General features: G+C 37.0%; 1 long non-coding RNA gene across 4 annotated transcripts in view; it reads right to left on the reverse strand.

The window, feature by feature from the left end:
- The window catches only part of LOC141488210 (uncharacterized), a 146,411-nt gene that overhangs the window by 41,532 nt on the left and 82,523 nt on the right, over window positions 1-22,356 (reverse strand). For 3 of the 4 annotated variants that reach the window (XR_012468614.1, XR_012468613.1, XR_012468616.1), the window contains one exon: window positions 10,093-10,143. This is a non-coding gene — a long non-coding RNA (uncharacterized LOC141488210). Of the gene's footprint in view, window positions 1-10,092; window positions 10,144-12,406; window positions 12,617-22,356 lie in introns of all 4 variants that reach the window. The other variant, XR_012468615.1, reaches the window with a different exon arrangement.

Raw genomic sequence — 22,356 nt, forward strand, 5'->3', positions numbered from 1 at the left:
CACAGGTACTCAGGGTATGTGAAAACACTTCATTCTAAGGAGAAATCTTTTGCTATGTAGAACTTAATATGTTTTTCTCCAGATACTAAAATATTGCCTTATTTTGTTTTCAACAGTACCTCTTACCAGGTCAAATTATATCAAAGGGTCACCAGACCTTTGCCCATTGATTGATAGGATAAACCGTATAGTTTGAAGTTTTCTAGGAGGACAGAAGGAAGAAGCCCCTGGAAACTCTACTGAGTGTTCTGAAATTAGGGAACTTCCTGCTCTGCTTTACACATTTCAATGTTTCTCCACCTACTGATTTTTGTTTCTGCTTCACAAACCACATGAAGCTGATGACAGTCTAGATGAGGTATCTGAGACACTAAAGACATTTTTGCAGACTCATCACTAGTTAATTGTCTTCCCTATCAGCTTTACATAACTCTTGATATTACACTAAGTCACTTCTCATAGCTCTTATTGTCTGCACCAGACAGACAAATCTGTTCACTATCCAATGCTTCCCTGTAAAAGATAGGTAGAACTGTTCGACACCAGAAATCTTTGTAGAGTTTTAAGATATTAAAGTTTGTGAAGACTTAAGCTATAATAGCTACTTTTATCTATCTATTTATACTTATACATATCTATACATATACATAAATACAAATATATATATATGTATATACATGCATATAAGCTTAAGCTATTTAAATTATTAAAGCTTAATAAGTTCACTGAGACAAATGGGAACTAGATACATCTATCTCCCTTCTCTGCTCTTTTCTCCTGTCTCCCAATTTTTTCCCTCTCCTACCTTTTTGCCTAGCTAATTTGTGCCAACCTGTGATTACCCAACACAGCCATATATGGGTGAAGAGCCAAATACATAACTACTTACTGAGTTGCTATCCTGTTCAAATTCTGTTTTCCAAAGTCAACACTCCCTTTCCCCATTTTGTCATTCCCAAATCATCAGTTCAGTTGACTTCAACTAGTTTTTGGTGAGAAATTATTAAACACATTTATACTAGGTTTTGACTGACTGTTCCTTAACCTTCCTGGTTTGCTAACTCATGATGAATTTTTAGTTAGTGGGGTAGCAGGAACTGTGAGTAACTGAAATGAAGGATTTCAGGAGCCCAGAAGAAATATTTCTTGGCAGAATGGCCTGCCTAGCTGTCTTTATTTCAAAGCATTTAGAATTAGAAACTGTAGATCAGAGATGATCTAATCCAGTCCCCCAATTTTGTGCATAAATAAGGATTCAGTGATTTATCCAAGTCACACAAGCCAAAATTGGAATTGGAACCTCCTATATTTCTTCTGACTCCAATTCAAGAGTTTTTGCCCTCTCTTCCAGAGGCAAAGATATATAAAATCCTAAAAAAAGGTAGAGTCACTCCTCCTCCACCTTTCAATCTTCAAACCCTTAAGAAAACTATCTTTTCTTTCTGGAAATTCCTTGACCCACTCAAGACCAAATCTAATCCCCTCCTTCAAGAGTTAGCATTGGTAATAACTTGTTTTTATATAGCACTTTGAGGTTGGTAAAGCACTTTCACATATATTATCTTGAAATATATCTCAAAAAATTACCACAAAATCTCTAGGAGGTGTTATTTTTGTCCTCATTTTGCAGGTGGGGAAACTGAAGCAGGAAGCAATCAAAGGAGTTGCCCCAGGGTCACAGAGCTAAGTAAATGTATCTGTAGCTGAATTTGAACTCAGATGTTCCATCAACTGTCACCAGATGCCCCTCTGCTAGCATCATTCTCAGCTATAACAGCATAGCATCCCAAACAACTTTTAGCCTTGGTATTATGACTCATATGGTACAAGGAAACAGGAAGATGCAGTATGAGATAAAGTCCAATGCATCACATCCCCTGTATATAAGATTCATCACAATCTGTGGGAGCAGTGCTGCCCCAGAAGGCTCTGACCCTAGCTAAGTGATTTTAGATATGCTACTTAATTACCCTGAGTCTCATTTTCCTATAAAATTAAGTGGTTAACCTAGAGTTTCTCTAAGATACCTTTCAATATTAAAATTCTACAAAAATTTCCTTCATAAAAACCTTTCCCAATTAATGTCACCAAGTTTCTATACTGAATTCACTTAACAATCCTTGAGGTATTGGTGTATGTTAGGCAGGAATAGAGACTGAATCTATGACTTTATTGACAGAGGGGACCCCAAGATTAAGCCATACCTTCAACCACTGGCAACTTCTCTGAAACTGACTTATAGAATGATTTGTAGTAATGAGAATTTAAGTAATATTCCCCAAGATACACAGTCAGTGTGTTGAGTTGGGCCCAGGTGTTTCTATCTCTGAGGTTAGGTGTCTAGTAATAGTTAACAGTAATAATAATAATTACCATTCAAATTGTGCATTAAGGTTTGCAAAATGCTTTACAAATATTATCTTATCTCCACAACCATCTTGGGAAGTAGAAAGGAATAAACATGTCTTAAGACCCTACTGTGTTAGGCACTAAGTTAAATACTTAACAAATATATCATTTGACCCTCACTGTCATCTTGTGAGTAGGTGCTGTTATTATCTCCATTTTACAGTTAGGAAAAACTGAGGTAAACAGCATTTGAGTGACCTGCTCAGGCTCAAACAAATAGTAAATAATTGAAATCAGATTTGAACTCAGGTCTTCCTACGTCTAGACCCAATATTCTGTCTATAGCACCAACTAGCTAGGAATGACCATTTAAAGGTGGACTATTCCCAATTAAAGAATTAACATTCCTCAAAAAAAAGAGCTACCAATAATGAAAATGTCAAATTCATGGCTTGTGATATAATTTCATAAATAAAACAATTAATAATACAGAAATGGCTGGTGGGACCATCAGACATTATTTTTTCCTTTTGATGATTCTGCATGTCCTTTCTTGAGCAGAACTGTTCTCAACGTAGAACTGATAAATACAATGGTTTTGAATGGCAGCTTTCCAGATTGGAGTTGGGTTATATCTGCCTACTTGGAAGAAGACAGGAGCATCTTAAAAAGATGGTATTTGATAACGGGGCCATAACATAACTCCATATGGTTCCAACTGTGAATACTAATTTGAGGTTTCTCTTTCTTATCCTCTGGAATGTTTTTACTTTTCTTTCCACTGATTTTTCTCATTTGATTTTTAGCTCCCATAGTACAATGATTATGTCTAATTTCATAATAATAACAATAATTATTATAATGACATATTTAGCACTTTAAGATTTGTAAAAGTGTTTTATATGCCCTAAACTTATTTGATGCCTACAACAACTCCATGAAATAGGTGCTACAAGTATTATTACTTCCATTAGGCACAGTAAGTGGCACAATAATGAGAGTTCTAGAGCTGAAGACAGGGAGATCTGAGTTGAAATCCAGTCTCAGACACTTACTGTGTGACCCTGGGCAAATCACTTAATCTCTTTTTGCCTGAAAAAGACTAAAAATGGTTCCATCCAAGTTAGTTGATTTATTTCTAAGCAATGTCATTCCAGTGAGGCTGTCTACCAACTTTATAATCTTTTCTTCTATACTTTATATTCCTTCTCTTGTTTCAAAAGCCCAGTTCAGATGTCACCTTCTCCATGAAGCCTTCCCATTTTTTTCTGACTTAATTTTCTCATGCTTTTCTGTTGATCCTCACCTATTTGCTTAATATTTTCTAATTTATATCTAGCTCCTTTGAACACTCCTCATTACTAGATCATAGACTCCTTAAAAACAAAAACTGTCACATTTTTCCACCTTGAATTTCCAACACCCACTACAATGTCCCTCATAAAGCATATATGTCACAAATTTCAATTGAATTAAATGAAGTCAGTCATCAATGATCTTCACCTTCAAATAATATTTAATTACCATTGTTGCCTATGTCTACGTCAGATAATGATAATACTAATAGCTTTCATTTATATAGTGCTTTATGTTTGTAAAGAATTTTACATTTGCTCCGTGTAAAAGCAAAACCTCCTTTCCTTCTAAGATATGCTCACTATAAACTCACAAACTCCTTCAGAGACTGCAAAAAAAAATCTGGATAGAAAGATGTTTTCCTTGAGTGTTCTGGAAAACAGGAAAGTGCCAATGTACACATATATTTTGCTACTACTATTTTTTTCTTTTGCAAAATATAGTTTGTTCCATGAATAATTGCGGGTGGGCTAATCATAGGCAAGGGAAAGAAGGGGAGGGCCAGCAAAATTGATTGGTTCTCAGAGAGATGGCATGGCTCTTCTCCTTAGGCCACATTCCCTTTCTGAGTCCCTAGACCAAATGAATTCAGAGGAATGAGAGTCTGGCCAAGAGTAGACCAGGAGCAAGAAGATCAATTGAGAGTCAAGCTGTGGGTCAAATTGGAAGACATAGTTGCTCAGTCAGTGGACCGCTGTGATTGACTTTGGCAATGTAGTCTAGACTTGGGCTTCTGGGAAACTCTCTTGGAATCCTTGATGATAGTTGGAAGAGATTCAGCACTGCTTGAGCTTTCTGGTCTCACCAGGCTGATACTGTCCATCCTCCCCCTGAAGGGCTATTTATCTCTCCTCTAGAACTATAGAAAGTGACAGGAGAAGAGAGTGATAAGTTCCTCTTCCTATCTACCCTCCCACTTCTCTACCAGTTCCCCATTTTCCCAGAACAAAGACCTGAAAATGGGTGTTCTGTTGAAATGGTGCTAATGAAGACAGTGAATCTGAAATGTATTCTTCTCTCTCAGCCCCTCTCCCATAATATGTGTTCTTGGGCATGTCATCAGCTCTATCACTTTTCTGCAGGGAATTACTAATGGGCTGGAATTCCTCCTTCTCCTCTCATTGCCCTTTAGAGCTGGTCACGGCCATCCTCATAAATCTGCCAGACTTGATGACAGCCAGACTGAGGACTTACAGGAGCTTGGGGGATTCTGAGTGATCTTCCTTCTGTTGAAGCTCCCACCCTCACCCCCCACCCCAGACAGTCCCTGATTTAGGAGTCAAGAGTTCTCTTTGACTATTTTCTAGGAGGCAGTAACAGAGACACAAAACTGGGAGGGATGGAGTAGGGAAGGAGAAAAGGGTGGAGAGAAGAAAAAGGCTAATGATGCTCCCAGGTTTCCTCAGGTTGAAATTGGAGCTGGCTCTGGTTGGGAGGGGGGGACAATAGATCCTCTGAACTAAAGAGAATGCTCCTCAGACAGCTGAGAATGGTGGCTGTGGATTTTTGGCCTTTTTGCCTTCATAACTCCATATTTATGAACCATCAACAAACACCCAATGAAGGCAGAGAGCTTGATACTAGATTGGCTTTTTTTTGCCTTCATCATTATGCTAAAGTTACTTCAAAACAACAACAAATGTTTAAAAACACATCCTTCCATCCAAACCTACTTTCTATTGAATTAGGATCATGGGGTTTCATTGGAATTGATCAAAACCATCCCTCTGTTTCTTGCTATCCCCTCCTCAGCTCCCATACTTTCCACACTCTTTACATTAACTTTAATAATTCTAGCATCTATCAGAAGCTATTTCCCCTCACAGGTCATTTTCTAAGGATATTACCTTAAGCAAGGAAAAAAGCCACCTGATCTGATTTGCCCTTTGTTTCTCATAGGGTCTTATTAGGCACATCAAGTTAGCCACCACAATTTTTTGTTAATGACTGCTCACATCTGAGCTCAGAGTCTCTGGAGGACACAAAAACCAGACCATTAGGCTGCCTTCCCTATCTGTTATTACTTCATTCCCTCAAATAGATTTATTGAGTTCCTACTATCTTCAGAGAACTATATTAGATATTGTGGGGGAGACAAAAAGCAATCCCTAATTTATGATCTTATTGAGTTTGAAGTTTTATTAGGAGAGAAGGCCATTGTCTAAGAGTCATTCAAAAGTTTAGGGAAACCCAAGGTGTTATGTCACTTCACAGGAAGGAAAAAGTCAATTCAAATGGGAGAAATAAGATCACTGAAGGCTTAATGCAGAAAGGAAGGATGAGTAGGAATTTGAATTTATTAGAGTTTATGTGTAGAATAGGGGGTATTATAGAATACAACAAAATTTGTGAGGCAGGAAAATGTGATGCATTTTTAGCAAACAACAACTAATCCAATTTTAGTGGCACTTCATGTGTGGGAAGGGAAGTATTGGGAGATGGCCAGTTGAGGACGAGAGCCTCTACAATTTGTACATAGTTTGAAGGAGAGTGGGAAAGGGTAGAAAAATAGAGCACCAGTGGAAGTTAAAGAGTCTTTGAAAAAGGAGATGGGAATATGCCAAGGACAAATTTTCTCATTTCACTCTGGACCCACCTGATCCACAAAAGTCCAAGAATGTATAATATAATATAAACACAAAAATTAAAAGATTTGGATGCTCCTTCCAATTCATTGACTTAATTTTTTATTTCATCTACTTTAAAGAAGATATAGATTTTCATAAGAATAAACTCTATTTAATTATTACCAGTATTCTAGGTTGACATAACAGACTATAGAATGAAAATAACTTTTTTTCTCCTATTGTATTGATGACAATTGCTCACCATAGAAGAAACACAGTATGGGTGTTCAGGAACTTTCTCCAACCTAGGTTCATCATAGTTCTAGGTTCCTACTTGTGCCTCAAAATGAATCCTGAGTGGTTTTCAAGAATTGTTTAATTTCTTGGAGGATCTCCAATAAAAGTCATCATGTAGATCACAAAAGAATAGAAACTTTTCATGGATTCTTCACACTGAATTGATTGAGATGGAGTGCCTCAGACTACCATTATATTAAGCAGTCCAGTTTCTATATAAGTCAATCAAGTTAAGAAGCATTTATGAAGAGTTTGCTTTGTGTCATATACATTGGGATTAAAAAAAAGTAAAAAGAAAGTGATATTCTGGGGCAGCTAGGTGGCATAGTGGATAAAGCACTGGCCCTGGAGTCAGGAGTACCTGGGTTCAAATCCAGTCTCAGACACTTAATAATTACCTAGCTGTGTGGCCTTGGGCAAGACATTTCCCATTAATGAAGAAATATAATATATAAAAAGTAGTTGAAGGGAGGTGGGGCATGATGAAAGTGTCCTCCTGGGGCATATAGGAGAAAAAAGAGAAATTCTAAAAGACAAGACCAGAAGTCAGAGAGAAAAGTGGTCATCCCACTAGCAATGAAGTAATAAGAGGGTTTTTTTTTGTCAATACCCTGCTTTCTATATTGTGATCTAATATGGATGCTATGTTTTCTATTTCTAGAGGGGCATTTTCAAATTAATTTTTTAATCACCAAGCATTCTCTCTGTCCTCACCAAAAAGAAAAAGAACATTTAAATATATATATTTCTTGTAGTAAATTTACATTTTGACTTGCATTTGTAATTGAGGTCACAATTCCACAAAAGATTAGGCAATCCTTTTCTCTAGAATAGAAGGAGAGAGGGTGCTGACGATTCTGGATATTACTATGCATTCAGCAAGAGCCTGTCATATGGATAGCAACTGGAATTGTGATCATATGATAGGATGAGAGACAAGATATGACATATGAGTCAGAAGTAGAAAAGGGAGCACTAAATTTCTGAGCTAAATTGGGGTCACCAATCTGGGAAAGTTTTAGGGGAGAAGAGTAGGACTGAGTGGAAAAAAGCATCTAGATTCAGGTTCCATTTCTACCATTAAGTAGGAGTCACTTTGATGCTGAGCCTCAATTCCCCACCGCCAAAATGAAGACAATAATAATTGCAGCACTGATGTCACTGATCTTCTTTGAGGACAAACCACAAAATACCTTAGCTCACAGAACTACTAGGAGAAAAGTCTTTTATGAATCTCAGTGTGCTATAGAAAGGAACACTGATACATCGTGAGGTGAATGGTTTGTCCTTACTTAGAAAGGAGAGGCATAGGACTATCCCCTTGTTTTTACCCAGGACAAGTAGTGGGGAAAAAATTCCTTGACTAGAAATTAGGAGACTTGACCATATTCTAGTCTTGACTATTCCACTCACCTCGAGACTCTAGGAAAGTCTCTTGATCTTAGTTCTCAATTTCCCCCTGAAAGGCGAAAATGGGACTAAGGGGTCTCTTGATGATCTTTCTAAGTCAAAAAAATCTATTTTTTTTTTATTTTCAAGTTGAAATGATATATTTTCTTTTTCCTCATCTTTACTTTCCAGTATGTTCCTCCCCTGTCCCCTACCCAGAGAGCTATCCTTATAAAAAGGAAAAGAAAAGGGTAAGAAAGAAACAGGAAGAAAAGCAGTTCAACAAACCTAACGTATCAGTTGCATCCAATAGTACATGCTATACTTCACAGTCCTACTACCTCTCCCCTATGAGGGGAGGAAGGTGTAGAGAAAAATCGATTTTCTTTTAGTAGTCATAGCTATCATTAATATAGTACCAGACCGTTTGCAAAGCATTTTATGTGTTCTCTCACTTAAATCCTCACAACATCCCTCTAAGGTACATGCTATTATTATTCCTGCTTTTGCTGCTAAACAGAGGCTGGTAGCTGGTAAAAATATGAGGCAGTACCTTGAACTCGTCTCTCTGCCTCTGGCACGCTATCCATTAGGCCACTTCGCTGCTAAATAACTAGCACTATCTAAATATGAAAAGCCTTTCAACTTTTTATAATATTTTTACCTTATATCTTGTATATATAAGGCAATTTTGCTTTACCTTTTCTTCCCTTTCATTATTCCCCCAGTGCTTTTCCCCAGGGACATTGATTCCCCAGTATCAGTCTTGGAAGGAATGAAGCATCTAGCACTTTTTAAATGCTTTCTGACTACAATGAGGATAAAGGTGCTAAGGATGATGATGATGATGATGATGATGATGATGATGATGATGATGATGGCTTCAGCTGGGATTCCGAGACAATGGTCCCCCCACTTAGCTGGGCTTCCATCTGAAGCAATTATCTGGAGTGTCATCACTTCTAACTAATGGAAAAACAATCCCTTCTCTGGCAGCTGCTAATGTGCTTGCTGGCCTCAGCCCTATCCCTCATCCTTCCCTCTGTATAGTCTGTGTTTTTCCAAGCCAAGGATCATTAACCCCTTTAGGCCTGTAGCTGCACCCCACTGAGTGAAAGCTCAACACGTCTCTCATGTTAAACGAGTGAGAATCGAATGGGGGATCAGAGGCTCCAGCCAGGTTAGTGGGTGGTATCCTTCCATTTTGAGTTAGTACAGTCAGCTTGTCTTAGCAGTGGGATAGGAGACATGAGACTCGACATTCTAAGATGGCAACAGACTCACAGGCCTGAGCCACCACAGCTTGCAGAATAGCTAATGGGCCTTTCACAAGAATCTCTCCTTCCCCCCACCCCTTTGTCATTTTGCCTCTGCTAAAGCCTCCGAGCCCAGTCTATGGTAAGTTCCTGGAGAATGTGAATCTAACCTGGTCAGCTTAACCACACACTCACAAGGGGTATTGATGACATGTGTGGTTTGCTTTTTTCATTTTAAACTTTAACTCACTTTAAACTGAGAGCTAGCTATAGGCTCCAGTGTTAGTAGCATAGTGGTTTGGAGTCTTTGATTGAGCAATCAGGGAAAATTTAGTTCAAACTCTGCTTCAGATATTTACTAGTTGTGTGACCTCGGGCAAGTCACTTATTCTTTGTCTATCTCGGTTTCCTCATTTTAAAAATGGAGATAATTTGTTGTTAATTGTTTGTTTTAGTTATGTCTAATTCTTTATGACCCATTTGGGATATTCTTGACTGTGATATGGAGTGGTTTTCCATTCCTTCTCTATCTCATCATACAGATGAGGAAACTGAGGAAAACAGAATAAAGTGATTTGTCTGAATCCACAAATCTAGTAAGTGTCTGGGCTAGATTTGAACTCATGAAAATGACTATTCCTGAATTTCAGGCCTGATACTCTATACACTGTACCACCTAACAGCCCAAAGTAAGGAGAATAATAGCCCCTATTTCCCAGTGTTGAAGGGATGATCAAATGAGCTAACATATTCAAAGAGTTTTACAAACCTTAAAAGATTACATATGGGGGGAGGCTAGGTGGAACAGTGGATAGGGCACTGGCCCTAGAGTCAGGAGTACCTGGGTTCAAATCCAGTCTCAGACATTTAATACTTACCTAGCTGTGTGGCCTTGGGCAAGTCACTTGACTGCATTGCCTTGCAAAAACCTAAAAAAGAAGATTATATATAAGAGTTAACTATTATTATAGCCTATGATTCAGGGACAAGTACCATGATCTATCCTATGTTTCAGGTCACTATCTATCCTCCATTATCTTTTTATCAATTTTGTCAGAAGCTCTAGAACACCTGAGGTATCTTTAGCCTTTGTTAGTTATTATTCTTCATTATAAGTCATTTTATAAATAAAGAAACTGAAGGCATTGAGAGAAAGTAACATGAAAGACTATCATAAGTCTTGAAATCTGGCACCATGGTTTATAATAGCAAGCCAAGCATTGAACTAGACCTTTTGAGGACTGGGTACATGTCCTAACTCTGCCATTTACTCAAACTTGTAACTCTTCTAACCCTCAGTTTCCTTATCTGAAAAATGAAATCATTGGAATTATGATCTCCAAAGCCCCTTCCATCTCTAACTAGCTTTAAAAATTGAATACAGCAGTAATGCAAATTAAATTATGGCCAGAAGATAAATAAAAAAATATTATATATAATGATGCAACACATTTTACATCATGTATTTTAAATATATATATGATATAATGTACAAGTTGTAGCATGTATCATATAATATGCCTATTATGTTATATAGTACATATACTTAATGTGACATATTACATAATATATTTCATATAATATGATATTATATATCACATATAATATATTGTTATGTAATAATGTCATGATATATCTATGGTATGTTTATTATATCCTATGTATATTTACATATATCATATCTAATATATATACATACACACAGAGGGAGAAGTCTACTTAGAAACTGTTTTAAGAAAAATTGCCTTCCATACGATTTAATTAGATTGTCTTACAATTTCATGTTTGTGACTGAGAGTATCTATTCTACAACCTTTTTGGGCTTTTGTTTTGAATTGTTTATTCTTACTATAGAAATGAATCTTTCTATAAGAGTGATCCAACCAAATTCAGACTGGAATTCAATGGGGAAATTGCAAATGCCCTAAAGAGAAGCTAGAGTTATAGTTATAACTGGAATAAGAGAATGTGTTTGGTTAACTTGAATCTAGGAAAAGTTTATAAAGAAGACAAAGAGAAAAGTGAGGAGAAACTTTTCTTGTTAGAAATATTCATTATGAAGAGGATTTTTTGAAGAGGGAATTTGGAAGGAATCTTTTAGAAAGAGGTCTTGAGAGAAGTTGAGAATATTGCTTTCCTGTCATTTCTGACTTTGAAAGACTAAAAGAGAGAAATATAGAGATATATATATTTTAATAAAACTATTGTAATTTTATATTGCAAAGATGATAAAAAGGATTCTTATGAAGAGACTTTGTTATCTTGAATGACCTAAATAGTGTGGGACTATGCTGAATAGAGATGAACAGTTATTTGTTATTACAATGAGAGTTTAAGGTGACATTGGCTATGATTTTTCTTACAGCCAAAAAGTTTTAGTATTCATTTTCCTGTTTTGTTACTGATTTTATTGTTTAAAAATTTGTCTTAAGTAATTTTAATATTTATTCATGTTAAATGATTAAGGGATATGTTTATATGTATGATTTTATATGCACACACTAAGCTTAGGTTCCCATACCAGTTCACTGAATATGATTTATTTGTAAACTAATGAAATCTTCTTTTCCAATAGTAGGCATATATATTAATATGAGTTATATTATATACAACATCTAGTAGGCATTCATATGTTGTGTAGTCCTCTCTGAACACCCCCATATACATGTATACCCTCTAGTGTGAGGGCAGCTAGGTGGCACAGTGGGTAGAATCCTGGGTCTGGAGTCAGGAAGACTCATCTTGCTGAGTTCAAATTTGGCCTCAGATACTAATCAATTATGTTGTCCTGGATACATCACTTAACCCTGTTTGCCTCAATTTTCTCATCTGCAAAATGAGCTGTAGAAGGAAAAGGCAGACTACTCTAGTATCTTTGCCAAAAACCCAAACAAACCCAAATGGGATCATGAAGAGTTAGATACAACTGAACACTAATAACAACATGAGTGTTAGTATGTGTAATATACAGCATTTACATATTACATAGACCTCCCTGGTATCCCCATAAATGCTATCGTCGCTTACACTCTGGTATGAGAAATTGTTGAACCCTTTTTAGGGCTACTTAGCTACCTTTGACATCCACTTGTCACCCAGCTCTAATCTGACGCTCCAAGAAACTGTAACATGCACAGTGTTTACACTCTGGTAAAACAGAGAAACTAGACAAGACTGAGCGTAACCTCAAACCTGTCAGTGAGCTGGGGGATAAGCATCAGGCTTCCTTCAGTGGAATGGATGGACAAGAACAATTTGTTCAATGACCATGAAGGCAACTGAAGCAGGTTTAAGGGGAGTGCTTAGAACTTGTCAAATATCGAAGACGTCTAGGTCATCCACTGCACACTGGACTATCACCAGTCATCTTGACTTTTGTTTTGCCACTGGACTTTGATGACTCTGGAAGAGAGTGAGATCAATAATTTTGTGTAACTCTGCCTCACTTAAATCCAATTTACCTGCAAGGCAAGATATTACCTTTAATATTGTTGTTCCTCCCCCAAAATGAAGGAAAAACAACAAAACTACGTTGTCTATAACACAGTTTTTTCCAATAAGTAGTGTCCTATAAATATATATGGTGCTCTAAATATCATACTGACATCTGTGCCATATATAACATATACACTGCATACTTACCATTAGGAAAGGCAATTTCATTTGGTTAATAAATAAATAAATAACGTTTAATGAACTGGGGTGAATCCTTAAGCTTTGTCTCCTAATCAAGATCTATATTAACATTTTATTAATTAATGAGGAACATACAAATTTATTCCCAGATTATACTAGAATTTTGAGTGATGAAACTAAATACATAAATAAATCAAGTAAGCTTGCTGAGATGTCTCACAAGTGAATGGATAAGCCTTTTACAATTAAAATACATTTTTCTCAAGGGAAGAAAGAGAGGTTACCCCAAGAGTTCTAAATTTGTCATCTATTATGTCAGATCCTAAAGAGAATAGCAGTAGAAGTTGTCACATGTTAATTTATTTCCATGTAACTATACATACAAATATCCAAGATTTAGTGTGGGGGCCTCTCTCTATTGGCTTTAGTTGATGGGTCCCACGAATTGCTGTAGAAAAAAAATACAACACCTGGTAGCAATCCTTCTATTGATGTATCTGTCAATAGACACTTTTTAGGTGGACCTTTAAGATTACCTTTTATTCCATTAGCATGACCTTTTCTATAATAAAGTATTGAATTTATTTAAGTTGTAATTTCACATTCATTACAAAAGTAAAGTATAAGCATTCCATGCATATGCTTGCCATGTAACTGTTATGTGACCTTAGAAAGATTTCTTCACCCCTACAGGTCATCTATGTAACGAATGGATTAGGATTTAAAGGGTCTGTGAGTCCCTTAGAGCTTGATATTCTAAGGTCTTATGACTTGACTAGTTCTGCCCAACAAGTCAGTTATCACAAAAGCCAAATCTTAAATTTGACTCCTTCTTGATGATGGGCAACCCTGGTGAAAGAGCTCTGGATTCAGAGCTCAAAGGTCTGAGTTTAAATTTCTACTTATTACTTTTGCTATGCTGAACATTGCCCTTCTTCTCCATGAGCCTCAGTTTTTCTCATCTTTTGAGATTAAAGGTGATATTAGATAGATAAGTGACTTCATGCCAGAAATGGAAGGGATGTCCATGAAATATACTCATGAAAAATTTCATGAAGTTTCCCTTTATTCACTCTTCATTCAAATCAAAATGACTTCTAGCTGTTCCCTAAATAGAACATTTTCTCTCCATTCTCCATATCCTTGTTCAGGCCATTGACCTTACTTCTACTCCTTCGAATCCTTTAGTCAAGTCTCATCTCTCATCTTGTCTTCTTTCTTGATCCATCTACCTTCCTCAATTTATATTAACATATCATATCCCCTCTTCCAGGCCATAAACTTTTAGCCTCTTCAGGATAGGATTCATTTTTTTATTGTTCCTTAATGCCTAAGGCCAAGACATACTAACTGTCTCAAGGCACAAGCTCAGTGTCTGACACAGAATAATAACTTAATAAATTCATATGGATTAATAATTTAATTATTGAGAATGACACTAGTCTTAACCAGAGAAACTATGTATGTGTTTTCATGAGTGTTTTTGCAAAATAATGGTACTAAGTAAATTCCATCGGAGATCTTCTGAATGTATTTCTTTATCTTAAAAGGGTTATACCTGACCTATCTACCTTAAAGGGTTTTGAGAAAATGATTTGTAAGTAATAATTCTGATATTTATAAAATACTTTAAGGTTTTCACAATGCATAACATTTTTAGTTGTATTCTATTTTCTAATTTTATTTTTATTCAATTTATAAGTGCTTGCTTATAAGTCATTTACTAGGTACCAGGCACAACTAAGAATACAAAGACATAAAAGAAATTATCTATGATCTCAAGAAGTTTACATTCTATAGAAAAGAGACAAAACATGCATCTAGAAGTGCATACAAAATATTGGGAATGAGTCATTCCCTCAGTTCTTCCTGAATTTACCTTTGAAAGGAGCTAGGGATTAGAAGAGATGAGATGAGAAGGGAGTACATTATAGACATGAGGAATTGCTGTTGCTAAGGCAGGGAGACAGGAGAAGGAGTGTTGTCTGTGAGGTATGATAGGAAAAACAATTTGACTGTGCTATAGAATCCTTGGAGGTGAGTAATATGTAATAAGGCTGGAAAGGCAGGATGGGACCAATTTGTAAAGGGCTTTCAAGGTCCTTCTTCAAAGGGAATTTATATTTAATCTTACAGGTAATAGGGAGCTCCTGGAATTTATTGAGCAAGGGGGGGAACATAGGGTCAGGCCTATGATTTAGAAAATTCCTTTGGCATCTGTGTGAAGTATGGATCAGAATAGGGAAGCAGGGAGATGGGTAAAGAGGTTACTACAGTAGTTTCGGTGAGACATGATAGAGTAGTCCAGGTGAAAGGTGATAAGGTCTCCAATGAGGACACCAACTGTGTAAGTCAAAAGAAAGGGATAGATGTGAGGGGGGAAAATAAGATAAAAAGTGACCATAGCTGGTTGTTGATTGATTATATGGGGTAAGATAGAGCAAGTGAAGATGATTCCCTGAGATTGAGAACCTGAGTGACCAGGAGGAAGGCAGTTCTTTGAAGGAAATAGTGAAGAATAAAAAGGGGGAAGGCTTGGGAAAAAAAGAAATGAATTCTGTTTTTTTATTCTACCATCAAGTCTTTAAGTCCTTCAGTTCTGGTGAGGAAACAGGCACTGAGAAATTAAATGATTGTGGCCCATGATCACACAAGCTAGTGTCAGAGGCTGCATTTGAAATGATGTCTTTGCAAGTCTGGCATTCTTTCCACTGTAATAAGTCAATCTTTAAAGCACTCTATAACTAGGAGTTATAATTATACCATCTTCAAGAAGAATGCCCGGAGGTGATTATTATGACATCGGGCTTTTCTCCATGGCTCTAAGAACTCAACTTGTCTTTTTGACCAAGATCCTTTACAACAGTGCATTCCGGGAGCTCATGAGTTGCTCCTTCCTTTCCCCTTGGGCTGTAGACTACAACGTGATAAAAGGGACATGATATTCCCTTTATGGCAAATTAGCCATTCATGGAATAACATCGTGACCTCCCCACTGTGTTCTATGACCTTACTAAAGTGGATAAAACAGACACCCATAGGTCTGGGATGGCTGAAGGAAGTCCTGCCTGAAGCCTAGAGAATGAATTACCCTCTTGGGTCCTTCCTGCTTAATGTTCTTATGACTGAATACCCCTTTTATTTGTCCTAATTCCCTTACACTTTCTTATAGCCCATTATCATACTTTTCTGTCTGCAGTCATATATTTAATCTATCTTCAATAATATTTTAAGTCTATATTACCTTCATACAAATATTTTTTTTAGATTTTTCAAGGCAATGGGGTTAAGTGGCTTGCCCAAGGCCACACAGCTAGGTCATTATTAAGGGTCTGAGGTCAGATTTGAACCCAGGTACTCCTGACTCCAAGGCCAGTGCTCTATCCACTGTGCCACCTAGCCACCCCCATACAAATATTTTTTGTAAAAAATTTTACTGCCCAGAAAAGTTTGCTCAGATCTATTGTTCCATCAGTTGTTACCTTTGCCATATCTTTGGTTCTAGCATCAGAAGACCTGGGTGCAGATCTTACCTCTGATGGTTTCCTACCTGTGTGACTTTAGGCCAAGTCATCACATGCTCTCCTCTATAAAATGAAGCCCCCCCCCCCAGTCCCTTCAGCTCTAGGGTTAAGATCCTTTGGAATCTATTTCCCAATATAGCTCTTGGAGCAGGGTTACGTGACCAACCAAAAGAGCATTTTAAGGACAAAGATGAGTAGAAATTCTAGCAGTGGCTAGGAATGCTGGAAACAACAGCCGTCTACCAGCCAGGCAAATTGTCCTCAGAGGTACGAGGACTCAAGTTGATCCAAGGCCTCAGAAGTCAGTGAAGAGACAGGAGCAGAGCCTAAAAATAACCTTCTAATAACAGCCTCAGTGCTTCAGAACCAGCAACACGTGTGTGTGTGTGTGTGTGTGTGTGTGTGTGTGTGTGTGTGTCTGTGTCTGTGTCTGTGTGTGTGTCTGTGTGTTTGAGAGAGAGAGAGATAGAAGGGGAGAGAGAGAGAGTATGTGTGAGAGAGAGTGTGAGAGCTTGTGTGTGTGTGTGTTTGAGAGTGTGTGTGTCTGTGTGTGTGTGTGTGTGTGTGTGTGTGAGAGAGAGAGAGAGAGAGAGAGAGAGAAAGAGAGAGAGAGAGAGTGCGGTTATGCATCAGTCTTTTTCAAGTCACTGAATAGTGCCACCATTAGCAGCATGAAGGACAATACATACACGTATTTTTATTAATGCATGCATTGAAATCTGCACCTGGAAAAGAGCATTTCCATGCAGCTGGCCCTAAGTGGCCTATGAACTCCACTAATATTCAGCAGCCAGCAGTTTATCTCAGATGAAGGCGTCACTTCTGCCAACATGATTTGTGTCCATGCTGAGGAACATTTGGAAATAGGAAGGCCTCATTTCAGATGTCATTTCCATAAATGGCATTCCAGAAGCTCATTAGCATGAAGCTATTGCTTGGTTAATCCATTTTCTTTTATAGCTTCTAACCCCTTTTCGGGCAAGAGGGCATTTATGTTCCCCCAAGGACATACCTCATGCATCATAACCCCACCCTTCTGCAAATAACAGGATGCACCATCAACAGCTATGAGCCTAAGAAGCTTGTTTTCATTTTCATTTTTGAAGCATAAAAAAAAAAGCTGACTTGCAATGCATGCTAAAGCTTGTCTGCACATCAGTATGGGTACCTGAAGATGTTGCTGATGCTATCAGTATCCATGCAATCAGATTCTAGGACAACAATCCAGTCTCTCTGGATTCACATGAAGAAATCACATAGGATTACACACCAACCACAGCTCATGGAGCCTGTCACTCATTCTTTGTGGTCCTATTGGTTTTGTTTGTTTACTTTGCCTTCATGAAAAGTCATTTGATGCCTCCTCTCAAAAGGAGGTACCCTGTCTCTGGGCTACCCACCAGATCATCCTGTCCATGACTGGTGAGCACCCCCTTCCAAAACAATGCCCCAGCTATGTGTAGCTGTGCTACAATTTGTTCTTGTTGTCTTCCATTATCGCCATCTCCTCATTAGCTCTAGCTCCCCACGGAGAAGCCAATAACCTACTACTACCTATACCTTTCATATATACAGCCCAGCCAGTTCGAGTAGCTACAAATAGTATTGACTGAGTTATGGAATATCAATTTACATAATCCTGTTAGGACACTCTGAAGTTAAGCATGACTTAGATGTGATTATGAAGAGACTATCATGAAGCCAGTTATGACATAGGTTCAGGTCTCATGTGCATATATTCCTGTCAGGACACTCAAAGCTAAGTATGACTTAGAAAAAGTTGAACCATGCCTCCACCCTACATAGACCAAGAGATTATTGTCTCTGAGTTTTCCAAGAAAGCACTGGTGATGTACACTTTCTGTCAGACTTTCTATCTTTAAAAAATAGATCAGATTTTTGAAGAGACAGGAAAAGATATATAAATTGATACCAAAGGAAATGAGCAGAAAAGGAACACTGAAAAAGAAACAATTGTGAAGATACAGCCATCATCTATTTTTCCTAAAAATGAGGGAAGGAAGGAAGGAAGGAGGAACAAAGACACAAAAAAGGAAAGAAAGAAAAAAGAAAGAAAGAGGAAAGAAAGGAAGAAAGGAAAGAAAGAAAGAAAGAAAGAAAGAAAGAAAGAAAGAAAGAAAGAAAGAAAGAAAGAAAGAAAGAAAAAGAAAGAGGAAAGAAAGGAAGAAAGGAAAGAAAGAAAGGGAGAAAAAAAGAAAGAAAGAAAGAAAGAAAGAAAGAAAGAAAGAAAGAAAGAAAGAAAGAAAGAAAGAAAGAAAGAAAGAAAGAAAGAAAGAAAGAAAGAAAGAGACATGTTGACTAGGGGTCAGAATTTAGTGACAGCTTTCAGTTCTGCATTGCCAAACGAAAGTTTTGGTTGTCTTGAAAGTTTCTTTGCTGAGTAAGCATACACTGGGATAGGAGAGAGGCTGTGGTAGAAGACTTGATTGACAAACCTTTGAGATGAAAAGGGAGGAAACTTGAATTATTGAATAATATCTATGGCTTATGCTATCTGGGATTTCTCTAAAGGGAACAGACATATTGAAACAAACTACAATTGTGTTGGGCAGTTCTACAGAAACCAGGGCCTTCCTCTGCAAGAAACTTATCTGAACATTGCAGTTCCTTTGGCCTCTCAACTCTGAAACATCCACTACCCTGGAAGGTCTTTCATCTGCAGAGAATACTGACCAGTTAATTAGCAGAAAAATGTTCTTCTCATTGCTAAGTCCCTAGGGCCACTGACTTCCTTTGCTTCCTAGTTTAACCAAACTCAAATGAAAAGGACAAAGAATAACTTTCCAATTCACACAATCAAGCAAAGCGATTGAAAGCATTGAGTCATGATTTAAAGGGACTAGAACAATTGCTCTTCTTTTGAGTAGAATTAGTTGTTCCCTTAATTTTTTTCCCTAATATTTTCTACCTATTTAAAAGTTTAGACTGAAAGTTTACCTTCTCCAGGTTCTCATTAAAGATGAGTTTTAAACCCCTGATTCTGCAACACTGGGATAAGTCCATTCACTGTCTTTTGGTCAAATTGTTCCAGTAAAAAAATCTTTTACCAATGAAAATTGTCCCAAATGGCAGATCTAATTGCATGATTTTTTCCCCCAAATGTGTGACATTCTGTAAACAAAAGCAAGGGTTTTTAACATATAAATACATTGGTGTTCTCCTTGCCTTAAACATGGAACATTTTAGAATGTTTCAGCCTTCCCAGTTGCAAGTTTCTAATTACAACACTCTGTAGTCATTTCTGAGTTTTAAATAAAAAGAAAAAAAAAAGTTTGTTAGTTTTGTGACGAATGATTAGAGGACATCCTTAGAGCATTTGTCACCTTCCAGAACATTGGACTACTTCTGCTCCTGACTTCACAGAAATATTTGAGAAGTAAACCAGGCTCTGAGAACATAGAAGATGGTGATAAAAGAGGATATGTTTGCAGAGGCTGTGACTTTTCTTGAATCAAGAAAATAAATAATCCTGACACTCTGCTCTTCAATCATATAGCTCCTTTTTATTTATTTTTTGGCACTTTCTGTAATTATCTCTCTTCTACAGTCAATTAGTCAATAAGCACTTATTAGGTGCTTACTATGGGCCAAGACCTACGTTAAGTACTCTGGGTACAGAGAAGGGCAAAAACAGGGGATTAAGATCAACAAACTATATAATCATTCATGCAGCATCCTTATGGAAGCCACATTACAAGCAAAGGAAGTAGCAGTTTGGGCTAGCAATATAACAACATTCAACTGGGGTTCCTAAACATGCTTTTCATTTGGTTTTAAAAGGCCTGTTATGGCTTTGTTCAATGAACACCAATTGATTATTAAAAACATATTTATTGAGGATTACCAACTGTGTAATTAGAGACATATCTTTTACATAGCAAAACCTCAAGAAAATGTGTTTCTAATATCCAATTAGTGTTCATTTAGCAATACAATAACTATCTTATGGAATCCAAATGCAACACACATTTTGTTAATTTGGTTTTCTTTGTAAAACAGGGGGTGTGGTTACAGGGGTTGTTAAAAGGACCAAGAATCAAGAACCCTGGGTTCCATTCTTAGCCTTCAACTTGCTGCTTTCCACTAGGAATAGGCCAAGATTTCCTTTCTTTAAGCTATTAGACTTAGTCTTGGGTTTTACTTGTCTTACAAGAAAAGTAAAGAGAATATTGGGTGGGTTCAGATAGAATGTCCTAAAATGTTCTTGAAGAACCCTTCATCAGTTATAATCCCCATCTCTACCCCCACTCTATCTCTACAATTGTAAATTCCATCACATCTTTTCACAGAAGTAATACGGTAGCCAAGTTAACCATTCCAATTACCTCCATGAATAATGCCTTCCTCATCTTTTCTATTAATCATTGTCATTTCTCTCCTTCAAACAAGGAATTTTTTATGACAGATAGCTCATCTAACAGTCCAATGAAAGCATCCTGGGATTCTAGAGCTAGAAATCACTTTTTGTTTTTGTTCAGTCATTTTTCAGTTGAGTAGACTCTTCTTGATCTCATTTGGAGTTTTCTTGGCAAAGATACTCAAGTGGTTTGCCTATTTCCTTTTCCAACTCATTTTGCAGATGAGGAAACTAAAGCAAACAGCCTTAAGTGACTTTCCCAGGATCATATAGCTATTAATCCTTCACTTTTTATCAGTTCATCTAAGTCTTTCCAGGTTTTTCTGAAATTATCCTGCTTGTCATTTCTTATAGCACAATAAAATTCCACCATAATCCTATACCATAGTTTGTTTTGTCATTTCCCAGTTGACAGGCATCCCCTTGATTTCCAATTCTAAGCCTCCACAAAAAGAGTTGCTATAAATAATTTTGTACAAATAGGTTCTTTTCCCTTTTTGTGTATGCTTTGGAATTTAGACCTAACAGTGGTATTGCTAGATCAAAGAGTATGCAGTTTTATAGCCATTTGAGCAAATTGCAAAGTACTCTCCAGAATGCTCGGATCAGTTCACAAATTCACCAACAATACATTAGTGTCCCAGTTTTCACATATCCCTTCCATCTATCATTTTCCTTTTTGTGCCAATCTGATAGGTGTGGAGTGATAACTCAGAGTTGTTTTAATTTGAATTTCTGTAATCATTAATGATTTAGATCACTTTTTCCCCCTATGACTAGAGATATGTGGAAATTGTTTATTCATATCCTTTGACTATTTATCATTTGGGGAATGATATATTTTTATAAATTTGATTCAGTTCTCTATATATTTGAGAAATGAGGTCTTTATCAAAAATAGTATCGCAAAGATTTTTTTCCCCAAATTTTCTGCTTTTCTTTTAATTTTGGTTTCCTCACTTTTGTTGGGCCAAAAAACTACTGCCTGTGTTTAAAGCTCAGGTTGTTTACCATCCACCATACTGCTAGATCATGTACTCTCATCAGTTGATTTAGATTTGGGGAAGAATTAAGTTTTAATGTTTATTCAAGAAGCATCTAGCTAGCAGAGCGTAAAGTGGCTGCAAAAAAATGTTATAAAATGTCTTCAAAAACCAAGTTCAAATAACTATCAATCATCTGATCTGTTTTTAGATTAACCAAAACCATTCAATTTCCTCAATTATAAAATGAAGAATATAACAGCAACTATTTTACAGTGTTTTGGGGAAGATTAGCATTATGTTCCTTGCTGATGCAGTGAGTCACCTACACCTGGAGTAAGGAAGACCTGAGTTCAAATATGACCTCAGACACTAACTAGATGAGCCTGGACAAACCGCTTAACCTCTGTTTGCCTAGTTCCCTCATCAATAAAATAATAAAAGCATCAATCCCTACCCCCACCCTAGGTTATAGTGAGAATCAGATGAGAGCGTGTTCAGCACAGTAAAGTTTTACATTTGTTGTTGTTCAGTCATTTCAATCATGCCCAACTCTTTCTGCGGTTTTCTTGACAAAGATAAGGTAGTGATTTACTATTTCCTTCTCTAGTTCATTTTGCT

The sequence above is a fragment of the Macrotis lagotis genome, chromosome 5 (assembly GCF_037893015.1).
Source record: "Macrotis lagotis isolate mMagLag1 chromosome 5, bilby.v1.9.chrom.fasta, whole genome shotgun sequence".
Lineage (NCBI taxonomy): Eukaryota > Metazoa > Chordata > Mammalia > Peramelemorphia > Peramelidae > Macrotis > Macrotis lagotis.